The following is a 14582-nucleotide window of genomic DNA, read 5'->3' on the forward strand; positions in this document are numbered from 1 at the left end:
AAGGCAAAGGCTCTTATTGAGCTCCCATCACCGAAGAGTCTTAAGGAGGTCATCTCTTTCATTCAGAAGGTGAAGTATATGTCACGCTTCATTCACTTAGCCTCGGAGTTGCTTCATCCTTTGCAAAAGTTGACACAACAAGTAGAATTTGCATGGTCTGATGAGCTTGAAGAGTATTTTTGTAACATTAAAGTCATTTTGTCAGAGCTACCAACACTCATGCCTCCTTGTTGGGAGTACACATTCTTTGTTAGCTCTAGTGTTGGAAGGGAAACAATTGGTGCTGTGTTGCTACAACAAGATCCCCACAGTACAAGGATGCGACCCATCTACTTTGCTAGTAGGGTCATGAATGCTTTGGAGAGAGACTACACAGAAGCAGAACTCATGATGCTTTCTCTCATGTTTGCGGTGAGAAAGTTTAGATCCTACCTACTACCAAAACCTTTTGTAATTCTCACTGCAGAAAATTTGTTCCCTTGGGTGTCATCTCAAATGAATCTTAGTACTAGGATCTCAAAGTGGATTATGGAGTTGCAAGAGTTCCAATACTCTTTCAAGGTAGAAGATAGTGTACGTGCACAATTGGCAGGGATTCTCACTTATAGGGTACATGAGAAGGAAATTAAGGTGCCTCAAGTAAAGACCCTACCATTGCCACCACCAAAAAGTATTCCCAATGCTTTTACCTTGTTCTTTGATGGAGCTTTTCGACGAGCCACAGGAAAAGCAGGGGGAGGGCTAGTGTTGCTCAACCCAAGTGGAGATGTGGTCATGAAAGAGAAGTTCAATCTACCAAGTTCAGCTAGCAACAATGAAGCAGAATATGACACTCTACTTCAAGGTTTGAAGATGTGCATTGGCCAAGGGATACAACGCCTCATGGTAAAGGGAGATGCACTTCTCATTGTTAAACAGATTTTAGGCATTTGGGCATGCAAGAATGAGAGCTTACGGACAAAAGTTCATGCCATTCGTAGATTGTTTAATCAATTTGAAGAAGTGCAACTATATCATATTCCTAGGAAACAGAATGAAGATGCTGATTTACTTGCACAACAAGCCGTTGCATGTGTAAAGAAAGAAGTGCAGGTCATCATGGTGGCGGCTGCTGTGAAGCAACCGAGGTACCAGGGATTGGAGTCATTGGCTCCCATCATTGGCTACATTTTGGAGGGTGAGTTTCCACCAGACTTCACAAAAGCTCAGAAGAGGAGACTCATGAAGAAGGCAAGCGTATATCTCTTCCTAGAAGGCTCCCTCTATCAAAAAGGGAAGGATCAAGTATGCAGAAGAGTACCAACTATTGAGCAAATTCCAGCCATTCTAAAAGGTTTGCATGAAGAGGCATGTGGTGGTCATTTTGCCCAAGAATCAACTGTGAAGAAGATTTTGCTTGCGGGGTATGTTTGGCCAAGCTTGCATGTGGATGTTCAACATTGGTGTAAAAGCTGTCACAATTGTCAGATAAATGGAAATAGAAGGTTGGTGCATGGCCCGAGGCAAATAGTGCTTGCAAATGGACCCTTTGAAAAGTGGGGCATTGATGCTATGGGTCCTCTGCCTAGGACAAAAAATGGTAAACTCTACATTCTAGTGGCTGTAGACTATATGACTAGGTGGGTGGAAGCTCAAAGTGTGGCAAGAGTGAATGAGAGGATAGTTAGCAAGTTTGTGTACACTCACATTTGTTGCAGATTTGGCACACCTTTGGAGATTGTTTCTGATAATGGTCCAGGGTTTAGGAATGGCTTGCTCACAGAAGTTTATGAAGAGCTTCACATTCTACATCGTCATAGCACACCATACTACCCACAGTCGAATGGTTTGGTGGAGAAGGCTAATGGTGTCATTGCAGGAATCATTAGAAAGATGGTGCAAAACAAGACAAAATTATGGGATGACTTCTTGGATGGTGCCTTGTGGGCATATCGAACCACATATAGGGAAGCCACGGAGTTCACACCATTTCACTTGGTCTATGGTCAAGAGGCTTTGCAGCCTATCGAGCTCAACATTCCAACAATGCGACTTCATGGCAAAGGAGCACAAGATGATCAAGAGGTATGGATGGATCGACTTCTTACGTTAGTGGAGCTTGAGTGGAAAAGAGAAGCAGCATACGAGTGCTACAAGAGGAAAGCCACACAAGCGAAAGAATCGCACGACAAGAAACTGAAGGACAAAGGCATCAAGGAAGGAGAGCTTGTGCTAAGGTATGACAATCGACTTGACAATCGTTTTGATGCCAAGTTTGAAACTAGATGGCAAGGGCCATACATAGTCAAGAAGGCTTTCAATTCTAGTTACTATCAGCTTATGGACATGAATGGTAAAGAGCACTCAAGGAAGGTAAACGGGTATCGCTTGAAGCCCTATTTGAGTCGCCTTCTACCAAAGGATCTACCAAAGATCTGTCCAAAGGCCGCTGTCTCATGTAAGTATTGTTACATGAAGCATGAGTGTAACTCTAGCCAAAATTCTGAGGGGCCAAACAATGAAGATCTCGTCAAGGACTCTGAAGCACTCTCTTTGGAAAAGATGCTTTATGATGGTACATGAATATACCATCATCCTGGGGGAGGGCTAATGATAGCCGCTTTTCGGCTCTCCATAATTGCTATACTAAGTTACTCCACCCTACCAAAATCACCCAAACACTATGGCTATCCCTACCATTTCACTGCAAATAGGCGTGTGTGAGTTAGGGGGCTTTTCCTATATTTTCTTAAAAAACCCTCAGCTAGCTAGTCACTGGGCTAGGTGAGCCAAAAAAAATAAAAAAAATAAAAAATAAAAGTATATTATGGCCTCTTTGTGTGTAAATATTTCATTGTATATATGGCCTAAATATAGGATTTTTTTATAATTATTTTGGTATTTTATTTAAATATTTCTACTTAGGTGTGTGTTTTATTAAACCTATGTACACCTTCTTTCATCCTCTTACACCATAATTATATTTTTTTTGCCAATATGTACATACTCTAACCTCATATTTTTCCTTTATACAAAACACTCCCACATTTTCACCCTCACCCTCGTGAAAACAAAAAATTGATTTCTACTCATTGGTTACTTTTATTATATTATTTACTTGCATACCTTTTCCTCTTTCACCCAAAATAATTCAAGGAGGGATCATATCATATGATTCCAATATCTTTCCATATCCATAACTCCTCCATATTTTTATTATTATTTTTACTCATTATTCTAACACCATGTGCTCATTGAGCTAAAGTCCATGAATAGTCCATACACTAGTCCCACCATGTATATATTTCTTTATTCACCAATAATCCTCCTCCATGCATGTGTCAAGGGCAACTTGGATGCTTTGTATTATGATATGACAAAGGAGGGGCTCACTCTTGGATGCATTGTACAAATTCAACAAAGGAGGGGTCCACTAAAAGACTTTTGCAAGCATAAAAACAGGCTTTTTGGTGAGAATTTTGGCACCTATCTCCACTCCGAATTTGGAGCAGTGGTCAAAAGAGAAAATGTAGCCCACGCTCTGAATAATCACCTCAAATTTTTTCATGATTTTTGGAGCTACCAGCGGTGAGCTATGATTTTCTGAGTGGACCCCAGTCTGCCCACCTTTTTCACAAGTAGCCCCTAGTCTTCTCTCACCTCTTTCCACACTTCTACACACACACACACACACACACACACACACATTTCTCTCAATCCCTCACTCAAACCTGCACCTTCAATGGTTTCTCTCACCTTCTTCACCATTAACCTCCCCACTTACTCCCATAGCTCTCATATGAGCTCTCCATGTACATACACCATCTCTATGCCTCTCTCTATTATCTCCAAAGTACAATTCCATCTTACTCCTTATATATATACATAAATTCAGCATGTGTACCATGCTTAACCTCTGCAAATCAAAAGATCTCATCAACGGAATTACCACTTTCATCACGATGATCAACCGTGGCGGCGGCGTAAAGAAGCGAAGAAGAAGAAGAAGACCAACGGTCATTTTTTCCACAATCTACACAAGGGTGAGTTCAAGCTTCTTCAAAGCTTCACCATCTCAATGATTCTCTTTTAATTCACCCCTCTTCCTTCATCAAATCAAATCACTCTACCCATTGTAAATGTAACATTAACTTTCTAGTGAACACTAACCACTAACATACTAACACAAAATAGCCATTGACCTAACCATAAAAGACACCTCACCTCAAGACATGTGTATAGTAACTCTCTCTCTCTCTCTCTCTCTCTCTCTCTCTCTCTCTCCCTCTCCTTACTTACTTTCACCTTATCTACCATCAATAATGCTCTCTTTTGAGCCCACACCCATGACTCAAGCAGACAAAGAAGGCCCGCAATGTTTTGATATTCAAAAAAATAATAATCCTGAATTGTTAGCTTGTAAATTAGGATTTCCAATAATCTTTATGAGGGGTTTCCAACCTATAAATAGGCCCCTCTCCTTCTTGTAAAACAAGCTCCAACATCTCACATAGCACCCCAACACTCTATGCGTGAGGAGAGACTTAGGTGTAGCAACCACTTGTGAGCTTCACTCTTGGTGTGAGAGAAGCCTTCAAGCTACACATTGCAAGTGAGAGAGCATGAGTTCCACAAATCTCAAAACCACTATTTTACATGCTCCTTCATCATCAATAAATTGAGGTTTGGTGCATCAAAGGCGTGATTCGACGTTTAAATCTTTGTCCTTCCATTTGTGCAATACGGTTTGGTAAATTCAAGGTGACTTGTGTATTTTGAGTTTTATCGGTTGATCTTGATTTTATAAAGTGTTTTAGTGTGTTTTCCATTGCCAGTTTTGTGTCCATTGTAAGAGGGTATTGTGGTGAGAGGTCTCCCACACCCTAAGACAGTGTGTGTGTGTTTTGGCAATGATTAGCAATCACTAAGCATTGAGTGAGTTTTGTACAAGTTCTACGATAGCATCATAACGAACCATCTCCATTTGCAAGTCACAAACAAGGTATTACGCAAGATCCTTCCCTCTCTCTCTTCCCTTTGCTCTAGCTCTCTCTAGTCCATTTCATGTGTGTCTTGGTGTGAGGTTGTTTGTGTGTGTTGTGTGGTGCATCTTCTTGGTTGTGCCAAAATCTCTCTTGCGTCCTAGTTCGCATACCATAACTAGGTGGTGCCCCTATCTTGTTTTGGTTTGGCTGTGGGTTTGTTGTTGTGTTGTGCTTGTGGTTGCCCCAGCCCCAATTGAGCAGCACGGGAGCCTTGAGGGGTGTTTAGAGGTCGCCTCTCTTGTTGCCCGCCCCGGACCGCCTCACTATCTACATAGATATTCACATGCATATGCTGCAGGAATCTGAATGGGAATGTTGTTGGACCGTTTTCCATCATGCACAAAGGGTGGAAAAACCCTCGGGGGGTGTGAGGGAGAATTATTTCTGCAGTTTTTACAATGACCTTCCTTCTAGCGAGGTGGCACACCGTGGTGTTAGAGAGGTAGGGAGAAAAAATGGTGAAGCATTCTCTAAGACGACTCAATGATTGTGAAGCTTTCTACCAAGAGCGTGTATACGTGTGTGCATTGACCATTGGAGTCGAGAGGTGGATGTGGCTCCCTTCGCATGGTGCAATTCCCAAGGCAAATCATCACACAAGCCCCCTTCCCGTGATTCCAATAGTGTCAACTCTTCCCACTACACTCTACCAAGTGTTGACCTCTCATGAATCCCCCCCCCCTCGATAGTGACCTCTCAGTGCAAATTTATAGGTGTTGGCTGCTTGGATTATAGTAATCCCGGTGTGATTAGGGTAAGCTAATCGGGGAGACAAAGAAAGTGGTGGGCCCGGTGTGGTTGACCCTTGCTTTGTTTTGGGAGGTTATTAAAAAAATGAGAATCTCTAGGTGGGCCTTTGTGACCATCACCTAGAGAGAGGGAATTTACAAAGTGGGAATTTTATAAGGCTTCGGTGAAAAATGAAGAAATGATGAACATAACCTACAAATTACTGAAAATGGCATCGTGGTTGCGTGATGCCCGTGAATGGTGTATTGCCAGTGCATCAGTGTAGCGCGTACTTCTTTTCGAGGTCGGCCGGGGCATGCCTTTGGCGCATTTCCTCTTTTTCTTGTTGGTGGCGCGTGCTTTGGGTGTTCTCCTTTTTTGTCGATGTCGATGGCGTAAGATCCTCCTTCTTTTTGTAAATTTTTTAAAGTGCGTGCGTATACATGTGTCGTGTGTATATATGGGTGCGTGAGGGTATTTGTATATGTGTGTGCGAGCATGAGTGTGTGTGTATATGTAAGTGAATGTGTGTGCGCGAGCGTGCGTGAGAACGGGCGTTGTGTATGTAATGTATATATATATTTTTTTTCTAAATTTTTTGGTTTTTTTTCCGCAGTGCAGACGACGCAGAGACGGGGGGGTGAGGATGGTGAAGGGGGTGTGTGTGCATGTGCACAGCGTGTGTGTGTGTGTGTGTGTGTGTGTGTGTGTGTGTGTGTGTGTGTGTGTGTGTGGTGTGTGTGTGTGTATAGTGTGTGTGTGGCGGCGCCTGCGTATGCTGTGTATAGAGTGCACATGCAGCGGGCGTGGAGGCGGGCACCCTGCGGGCGAGACAGAGCACGAGAGAGAGTGAGAGTGGGGGGGGGAGATGGTGAGGGAGGGGATAGGGGTTGGGGAGGTGTGGATGGTAGTAGGCGTGTGGGTGGATTGGATGAGCGTGAGGCTCGGGAGGGGGGGGGGGTGTGTGCTTAGGCCAATTGTCCGCCAGGGGGGAAAGAAAGAAACAGGGAGGGGTGCTTAAGGCCAAAGGGAGTGTGGACGAGAGGAGGTGGGGGTACGGCCCGTCGTGGCTGGAGTGTGGACAAGCAGAGAGAGAGAGAGAGAGAGAGAGAGAGAGAGAGAGGATATTTGGAAGAAAGAGAGAGATACTATCTGTGGTGACGGCCCGCCGTGGCTGGAGTATGAAAGAGATACCAATGGCACCTACCAGGCCGGATGATGCAGCGGTAGAGTAGGAGAGAGAGATATTAGCGGAGTCGGGCAATAAGAGAGAGATTGTCTTTTGATGATAATGGAGGAGTGTGGCTAAACTGGCGGCGCCCTACCGGTGGTTAACCTTGGGGGGGTGTATGGTGAATGGTAAAGTCCCTATTTTTGTTGTTTTGTTTTCCTTTTGGTAGCAAACCCTCCCTTCCTTAGGGTGTGGTTCTCACAGGCATGGTTTTGAAAACTGGCCATCACCATCATACCTTGGATTGTATCAATAAGTGTCATACCTAAAATGAAGAGATTTTACTTTATCCATTCTACGCAGCCATAAAAATTATAGTAAAAAGCCGACCTCTGGTGGGCCAAAAAAAGTGCCATCCTTATTTTGCAAGCAACCTAATAGTTAACGCAATAATAGATGGCATCAAAAGTACATAATCAACCCCAAACGAGAGATCAGATATTTGATGCCCCTTGCGGCAAGGAGCACCATCACTTTTTATATAATACTGCATCATTGTCCCTGCAAATGCCAAGGGCATACAATACCAAACCCTCGGCCTCACTCCCCTTTTCTTTATTAAAAAACTGTCAACACAGTATATAGATTTCAAATCATTTTTGCAGTATTACGACAGAAGTTTGCTTAGTACAAAAAAAAAAAACAATGCAATCTTTACAGGCTAGTCTATTGTTCATGGTTAAAACACCATTAATCCAAAACCTCCCATCAAAATTTTATGTCATCGATCGGTATATCATACCAAGGAGTATTAAATATCAACACCTAGAAAACTTAGGAGATGCATAATAATGTAAAAAATGCAGTAGAAGAACCAAATCTATTCTAGCTTTGTACCAACCTATGAAGCCTCCTTATGTTCAACCATCTCCATGGTCACATAGTAAGCAGATGTTTAAGACCTCAAGAAACTCTTTTTCTCATAAACACACAGAATGCAAGAGCCAAGGCTAAGTGAGGAGCATAGAGCAACCCTCACCTGGTTTTAAATACCCAGTCGGTAAATGTTCTGAGGAGCCATAATCTTGGCAATTCTCCTTTGATTTGTTATCATCATGAGGTATATGTTATCCAACGGTATCCGCCATGGTTAATCCAGTAGTGGGGGGGGAGGGAGGGGTGAGTTTTTGTTTGGTTAGGTGTGTCTCTAGAAAGAGATCACACGCAGACAGAGTGCAGAGTGCATACGGTAACTGGTTAAGGATAAACACGGGGAGTGGGGAGTGATGCCATATTAAATGTGGCATGCTTGTCATAATCCCAAGTATGGGCTAGAGTAAAAAGAGTCACGCTTCCATATGGGGGGTGTACCTCACGCAGGGTGGAGAAAACAAAAAATTACCGCCTAATGGCAGAGGGAGGACTTGAAATATTTAATAAGGGGTTGTGGTCTAATAGTTGTATCAATACTTGAGTGTTTATGTGTGTGTGTGCGTGCATGTGCACACGCGCGTGGGCTTTCATGACAAGCTTGATGTTAGAAGGGATTTTGAAGAAGCATTTAATATGGATTCTTCACCATGCACACAGATATCTTTGGCCCAACAATGCTGAACCTACATGCAAGGTACGAATCACTGCTAAAGATGCGGGAAACCATAAGATGAAGCAGCTGATCCAGGCCATGTCGGGGACGACATGAACAAGGAGGGGGGGGATGTTAGAAGCTGGACACACCCCACGGCATCTAACTACTCGGTGGACTATTATTTTTGTAATTATTCATTCATTGAGGAAAACCCGATTTTTCACCTTGTAAGTATTGGGACTTACAGAAGTTTCCAGATTGTATCCCAGTTTTGATAGTTAGATTGAGTAGATGGTTGATTTTGGAACTTTAGGGTTGAGAAGTTGTAAGGTATATATACCACTTTTTGACCTTAATGGAAAAACCTTTTGTCATTTTAAAACAAGTTTGAAGTCTGTGAGTGAGCGTACTGTGTACAAGAGAGAGAGTGTGAGCTTCGTCTTGACGCTACGTGTGCTACGGTGGTTGGAATCGAGTGCGGAGAAGTGCAGCGTGTTGCCCCCGACTAGAACTACGCGCCGATACCAACATTGTGCGCGTACGGTCCGGCTTTGGGAGCTCCTTCTACGAGCTTCGTCGGTTGTTTGGGTGAGCATACGTTATCCGATTTCGCATTGTAGCATATCCACGCATTCACATTGAGTAGAACTACACATTAGGCACTTCAGATTTTGGAACCGAAGACCTGCAGATTTCGGCCAGATATCCTACGTGTTTCTGCACCGGGTGTTTTGGGTCGTGATTTTGGTTCATAGACCTTAGGGAGAGTGGCCTATAGGTATTAGTAGGGTCTCCTCCAAGTTCTATGGTGTTTCGAAAGTGTTTGATGGGTGTTCGGCTCTAGCAAACGTTGTAGGAAGTTTCCTCTTTTGCACTCTTGAAGGTTGTGACTTAGACAATTGGTAGAGAGTCGGTCGAGTATAGGTTGACACCTTATGCTTGCTTCCACGCACCTGTGGGTCGAGCTTCGTCCTTAGCTGACATTACTTGTTAGGTGAGTTCTCGCTGTGCTGACGTCCATCGCGGCATACCCTTCCAACATTGGCGCCGCTGCCGAGGACGAAAAACTTAGGTAGGTGACCGAGACTAATCCTTGAGGATTGGGATTTTTGGCTAGCCAAGAGTCTCGCTTTACATTTAGAGAGGATCAGAGGGTGGAGGACTCTCTAGGTCTTAGAGGGAGTCTAGGAAGCGTGTGTCTGGCCTAGATCCTTCGACTTAGGTAGAGGAGGTAGTCTTAGGTAGTTTTAGGTAGTAGTCGAGTTCTAGAGTAGGAGTTGGAGTGGTAGAAGTGGTGAGAGGAGAGCTTGAGAGTCCGGAGAGGCCAAAAAGCAACCAAAAACACCATTATCACTATTTCTTCATGATAGGTAGGAGTAGAGTAAGTAGGACATCATGATTCAGATTTAGAGCATTTCATGCATGTACACTTGCTTGGTAGAATCATTACAAGTTTGTAAAAGACGCAAAAAGACGCAAAAGTGTGGTTGAAAGCCTAATTGAAGTCCAAAAGTTACTATGAGTGTTTCTGATAGATCTACAGAGCATCAGGAGCATTCCTGTCAGAAAAGACGTTAATTTTAAGCCAATAGACATCCTACGCGTAGGATGTCTACAGGCCAATCTCGGAGGAATTTTGGGATTTTGAGTTGACCACTGTGTTCAGAAGGTAGGGTTTACCCTAATTTCAACTGGAAAGTGGAAATTTGGCCATATCTTGACAGGATAACGCCAGATAGACTGAAATTGCTAGACATCCTACCCAAATAGTGCCAAAACATTAACTTGAGACCAAAACCATAAGTTGGCTGCATGAGTATGTCTTGCATGATATATTGAGTGACTGAAAGGGGTTTCACCTCATTTGGGTAAGAAAATTGGGTTCAAAGTGGACTTTAGCACTTTTGACTAAAAAAGCAAAAACAACTAAAGATTGGGACTTTTGACATCCAAATCAAAATATAAGCATACCACTGGGATATTGACATCGAGGGAAAGCTGTGGGACAAATCTAGGGTTAAACAAGCCAAAAAGACATCCTACACGTAGGATGTCTTCTGAGTGATTTGGGACTCCAAACTGAATTCTGAGTATACCAAAGTGATCAGCAACTCAAGGGGAGCTTGAGTCTTGAGTTTAAAGCCATTCTGAAGAAAAAGACATCCTACGCGTAGGATGTCTAATGCAAGAAAATGAAGCCAGAATTTGACTTTGAGCATTGTAAGGTGTTATATAGCCTAAGGCAAGCCTCCTAGTCAATTTTGGTCCAATTTGGAGTTAATTAGACTGATCAATACCATCAACAGGCCGTCGGAACAGATTTCTGACTCATTGACTAGCTAATAGGTGTCCAAATCAAAAAGTAAAAGCAGTTTTAAGCTCAGCACAACAAAGGAAAAAAACAGTGCAAAAATCCAGGCAAAACACAGCAGGAGACATCCTACGCGTAGGATGTCTATTGGGGCATACTGCAGAGAAAATTTGACCTGGCCTAAACAGTGAGGTTCCATTTGGCTTAAGGGTTCCAGAACTTCTTTCAGAAGTGAATTTGGACCTTGTTTGCCCATTTGACGAAGCAAGGACTGAATTCAAACTTTTTCGCGTAAATTGACCAACATCTGAGGAAAGTACCATTTCAGATTAGCAAACCTAATCCAAAACATCAACAGTGTATAAAATACAGTAGTGGTTGAGATTAACTCTCCAGTTATACCAATCATTACTAAGATAATCTTTAGCAGATAAATGCTTTGATTCAATTGACGAACTTAAAACACTTGTGTACAGGTATATTCAGCAACAAAGCAAGAAGTTGTGCAGAGACTGACCCATTGTCAGGTGAGTGGTTGGAATTGTGATAAATTGCATTGATAAGTTTGATGAATTTAAGATCAGGAAGATACATTGTTAGAGACCAAAAGGTGGCAGGTGACCATGGTAGCTTAGTGTCCACCGAAGAGAGTGTAACTTGGGCAAGGCTAGATCTGCTAGCACCGATTATTGAGGAAGGTAGTGATACTGACACTTCGTCAGACAAATCTTTCTTCATGATGGGTAGTCAACAGCCAGGAGGTTTCATCTATGATGGACCTATGTGAGGAGGAAGCACCTCCCAAAATCCTTTGAATGATTTCAAGCTCACGGTGATCTTCTTAGAGGGAACAAACTCAAGAGGAGCCCTAGTCTATTCTGACTATCGAGGCCGCAAGTGCATTTGTATCGAAGAGAGGCCAGCACAAAGATTGGAGATAATCCGAGTGTATGATGATGGAGATAGATTCCGAGACGAAAAGGGGAACCACTATTTAATAGTTAGCAACCCTGAAGATTACAACAGATATGGAGATAACGTGACAAAAGGGAAAATGGTTTCATAAACTCAAGAACCCCCACCAAACATTGATCGGCCCGGAGCTATTTTTATGTATGATAAGAAAACAACCAGGATTCCAACTTATAACGAGAATGTGGGAATCTACAAACAGGAGAGTGAGGGTATTGTCTCTTACTTTCGCAGCAAAGAACCATACGTAAACGAACTAAGCAAAGACAAGGTTCTTTACTTATTCTCTTATGAAACTGCGACAGGGAAGGGCATAGTTTTTGTTGATAGATACGGGCGAGAATACCAATGTATTCTCCCAGAGGAAGTAGAAAGAGCAACAGGTCCAGGAGCATCAGCATATGCCCCTGAGGAAATGCCGAGAGCCACCCACACCCCAAGCAAGTCAACAAATCCATTTTCAGATGACTATGACACTACCTCACATTCCACTAGACCGCAAGCATTCAACAACCAAGACCAACCAGTAAACCAGCCATCATTGTAGGCATGGCTTAGACAGAGTGCAACAATGGAACCAGACCAAAACCGAGATGGTTATCAAGCCGCACGAGGACTCAGGGATTTTCAAGAACCACCACACAATTCAAGGTATCAAGCAGAGAGTAAGTCAAAGACACAAGGGTCGACCGAGCCTGGAGGACCACCCATGGAACGAGTTCGAAGAGAAGAACCACCTCCAGCGAGAACCGTTAGAAATTATGGCTTAGGAGCACCATTGGGAGAGGAACCAGCCTATTACAGAAGGCCCGAGGAGGTGTATCGACTGGGACGGGGTAATACAATGATGAGGTTTGTAGACCATCGCAAAATTAGACCTTCTCAAGTGCAAAAATGGGTAAACAAGAAATACACAGGAAACAGAGACCCAAGAGATCATGTAGCAGTCTTTGTGCGTGTAATTAGAGCCGAAGAGGTGTTAGATTTTCCTACCCAATTCGGAGGGTTTGGACTAACCCTAGAGGATGATGTTGCCACTTCGTTTGACTCTGTAGAGCGTAGAGACTTTGAGTCGATGGAGGAAGTGTTTGGCGAGTTTATTGAGGAATTCTCTCAAAGGGGAATAGCTCATAATACCGTCTCACAAATGCATAAATTCAAACAGAGAGATGGAGAATCTATACGAAAGGCAGCCCTAAGACTAAAATAATATGTTAAGTTCTGTCATGTTGAAGAACTGCCAACTCAGTCCAGACTTATGCTGATATTCATCCAAGGACTAAGGAATGCAGATCTCCAAAAGACTTACATACGAAGAGGAGCACGATGTTAAATGAGATGACCAAGGAGGTATGTACCTTGTGGACAATTGTGCAGTCTACAAAGAAGGAGTGTTCAAGGACCTTGATGACGATTCATCTTCACAACAAAGTGGAAGCAAGTCTTCCAAGACAGCACTGAAAGGCGAAATAGCGGTAAACCAGGAGCAACTCGTAGATGAAGTGCTAAAAAAGATCAACTTGTACGCCAAACCCCAGGCTAAACATCCCAAGTGGTGTGCTATTGAACAAAAATGGACAAACCATGGGACCGAGGAATGTTATTATAACAAGGGATATGTGAGAGAGAGACCTTACGCTCCCCAAGCTCCAGTAGCTTCCCCTCAAGTTCCACCGATGCCCAGATATCAAGCAGGCAACTTACCAGGACCTGTAGGTGTAGAAAGACCACAACCGGTGTTGGGGCAACAACCACCCCTACCAGGTTTACGATCAGTTGGTATAAGATACACACCAACAGGAACTGAATCAGAAGAAAAGGCTTTGGTGCCTATGCATGCATATTATGAAGATCCCAATGGATATGCGGAAAACCCTGTCTATTATCCACCGGAAGAACCCTCGACACCAGAACCATGGAGCATGATAAGGAATCAAGGACCACCAACTGCTGCACACGCCGCAGGAGAAGGAAGATATAGCTTAGATGAACGAACAATGATGTCCATAGCCAATGGATGCATGGGCGGACAAAGATAGGCTTACCATCAAAGAGGGGCTCAAGGAGCACCTCAACAACCCAAGGGACCCTGTTACAAGTGTGAAGGAGACCATTGGCTGAGAGACTGTCCTCATGATGAAATCATTAGAGTCAATGCGTATTGCCCAGAATGTGGAATTAGTTATTTGATTCTTGATTGCCCTAAAAACCCGAGCAAAGGAGAAAAAACCACCCTAAACATGTTAGAAACAGTACCCTCCAGTGGAGGATCGGAAAATGAGACAATCATACCTATTCAGGCGGTAACACGAGCCCAAGCCCAAAGAAGGACGAACGAACCCATAGTTGAAGAACCAAAAACCGATGCCCAAAGTTCAGAAACGAAAAATCAGAGAAACACTTGGAAAGCTAGAAAGGCGCGTAGAAAGGCCAGGAAAGAACGGGAGCAAACAGCCCTATCTAAGGATTTGAAACATGCAAAGAACAGATTGGAGCGGTTAGAGGATCTAGCTAGCTTAAGCTCACACACCACAGCAGCCACAACACCCAAGGAAATAGCAGAGCCCAAAAGTGCAGGATCAGGAGAATCTGTACTGGTAGACAAGGTAAACGAGTAGTTGAATGCACTACTAAAAGCTTATGAAGCTCGACTTAAAAAGAACCAAACCCAGGAGCAAAGGTGGATGACTTATCCATATGCAGAAATAGAAAAACAGAGGTTGGATATGTGTAAAAAGATGATCGAGACAGCTCAATCATTGATGGAAGACCCGTTGGGTAAACCGG

This window comes from Adiantum capillus-veneris, chromosome 3 (assembly GCF_014529385.1).
Source record: "Adiantum capillus-veneris isolate H3 chromosome 3, ASM1452938v2, whole genome shotgun sequence".
NCBI classification, from domain to species: Eukaryota; Viridiplantae; Streptophyta; class Polypodiopsida; order Polypodiales; family Pteridaceae; genus Adiantum; species Adiantum capillus-veneris.